Below are 2500 nucleotides of genomic sequence, written 5' to 3' on the forward strand. Positions count from 1 at the left end.
CACACACACGGTGTGTGCATACAGTACGTGTGCCTATGTTAATGCAGGCTGGCATCAGGTGCCTGGGGGGACTACCAGTCCAGGATGAAGTAGACTTGCTTGCTAATGACTCATCTAATTGAGACACATGTCTGTGCTATTTCCCAAACGCAGAAAAGATTGAGTGGCTTGCTACTGACCATCCACCTGCGAGCCTTGTGTTCATTCCTTGGTGCTGTGCTATTAAGTTATTGATTTAGTTTATGATTTGTTTTGTTAAAATTCAACTATGTTTATAGTGTTTGTTAAAATTCAACTATGTTTATAGTGTTGTATTGATTCCATGTATTGATTAAAGGTTGTATTAAAGAGGCCAAAAAATACATAAAGGCATCCCTATTTCTGATTTCTTTTTTAATAATAATAATAATTATTATTATTATTATTATTATTATTATTATTATAATCATTATTATTATTATTATTTCAACAAGCACTCAACAACACAATGTTACCCAAGCCACTTCTGTGTTTGCCAAACCTGCCCACATCATGGATTCATCGAAACCCAGCAACAACATCTTGCACAATTAAAGGGCTTTCCGTGACCAGTGTACTTGGGTGTGTAATATCCATCAACAGACTTAACACCTTCTCATTAGGAGAGAGAAGCTCGTGTGGTGATGTGGAAAAAAAACAAGCAGCCTACATACAAGTGGGAATAGAGTCAATAGACACTCAGCCACAGCTCTTCAGACAGGTGTCCCTGACAGAGAGAGTGAGATAGCAACAGAGAGAGAGACGGAGAGGGGAGGGAGGTTGAGAAAGAGGGATGGAGGATGGGAATTGATCCACTCTCAGATTTGCTCAACATCCACTGAGCGTGACAAGAGACCGGGAGAGAAGATGGGAGGTGTTACAATTGTGTCATGTGGGATTGTTGATCAGTCACTAGTATCGGAGAGAGGTGTGGGGCTGGGGGGTTGGGGGGGATGGGTAAAGAGGAGTTATTGTAGGGGAGGTAAGGCATACAGAATACAGAGAGGTCAGCTAAAAACACAAGAGGCTGGACTGGTGCTTTGCTTACGATGTGCATGCTGGGCAGTGTGAGTAGAGGGAGGATATACAGTAGGTGTGATGGGATGTGCATGTATTTATGCATGTTTTGTGTAATGGAAGGATTTGTATGCATGTTCCTATGTTTTTTTTTATGCTGTGAAGTCAGACAAATATTATACAATTAGTACAATTAAGTCTATTCTATTCTAATGTTCTGCATGTTTTCTGTTCTATTCTAAAGAAAGAGAGGGTGAGGAATTGGCAGAGAGAGAGAGGGAGAGAGAGAGGGAGAGGGGGAGTCAGATATGTGAGAAATAAAGGGAGGAAGCCACACTGAGAGTGTGAGACAGAGATGGGGCTGTGAGGGGGACTGGGAGTGGGAGATGGGAGGGCAGCATAGACAACTGACAGCTGACTTGTTGTTGCAGCTGCTGCCCACACAGTGTCATGGGGCCTGGGGGGGAATCTTCCAGAAAGGGCCGATTGAACCCACGCTTCCCCAAGGACATGCCTACTCCTGGGAAGGGAAGGGACGACTTGGCCCATGGTGCCATCACACCATTATTGGTCACCTCAAAAAAATATCATCGTTTTTTGCCGAGATGTCGTCATACAAGGATAGATGCTCAAAAAAACAAGTTCTTCATTTCATCTAGCACTACTCTATGCTTGATTTCCACTTCATCCTGTGAAAATCAAAAGATGTTACTCATTGGAATCAGACTTTATGCACCTAACTAACGCATCTTCTAAATGTTGACATACAAACATTACACACTCCCTTTTTCAAAGTAGCAAATGTTGTCCTTCCCGGACAAATACTGGGAAAACTGAAAGAAGCAGAACATGCCTGCATCCCAACTGCTTACCATTTTTTTTGCAGTTGTATCGTGATTTAGCTCATTTGCTTAAGTGTTTTTTTGGTTTTTTTTTAAGTTGCTCTAGACGCCCAAGTGTTGTCACTCATTGCTTTTGTACCTGCAATTGCTTTTTCGAGCGATCGATTTTTACAGTCTTAGTGGCTTCTGGTCTGAAGACACGATTACTATCAGCCCTGCTCATCACAGCACAGGCCCTGTGTGACTCACCACCAGGACCTAAGCCGGACTTAATGAAAGGTCTTTCCACCCTAATACCAAGCTATCACACCCCACAACAACTTCCTGTCATCTACTGCACCCCTTGTATGCTCTGTGCTCCACCTCCATATCAGTTTTTGCTTATCTGGGATTCAAAAGGCGCCTTAAATGCTGACAAACATATTATAGTGGGGTTCGTGTTCCAAGTAAAATGTTGGTAATACCTCACATTTTTACTGGATGACTTTGCAAGAGTTGACTTCTACATTGGAAATATAATTGCGTATGTCAAAATTTCAAGCGATACCCGAGCCATTCCACCAGTCAAGAATTGGCCTCATTTAACACTGACAGATGTGGCTCTACAGGGGTTTATGTGTTCA

At 42.4% G+C, this 2500-nt stretch overlaps 1 protein-coding gene across 1 annotated transcript in view; it reads right to left on the minus strand.

Annotated features, from left to right (window-relative positions):
• The window catches only part of tulp3 (TUB like protein 3), a 45755-nt gene that overhangs the window by 39110 nt on the left and 4145 nt on the right, over positions 1–2500 (minus strand). The window lies entirely within an intron of this gene.

This window comes from Engraulis encrasicolus, chromosome 15 (assembly GCF_034702125.1).
Source record: "Engraulis encrasicolus isolate BLACKSEA-1 chromosome 15, IST_EnEncr_1.0, whole genome shotgun sequence".
NCBI classification, from domain to species: domain Eukaryota; kingdom Metazoa; phylum Chordata; class Actinopteri; order Clupeiformes; family Engraulidae; genus Engraulis; species Engraulis encrasicolus.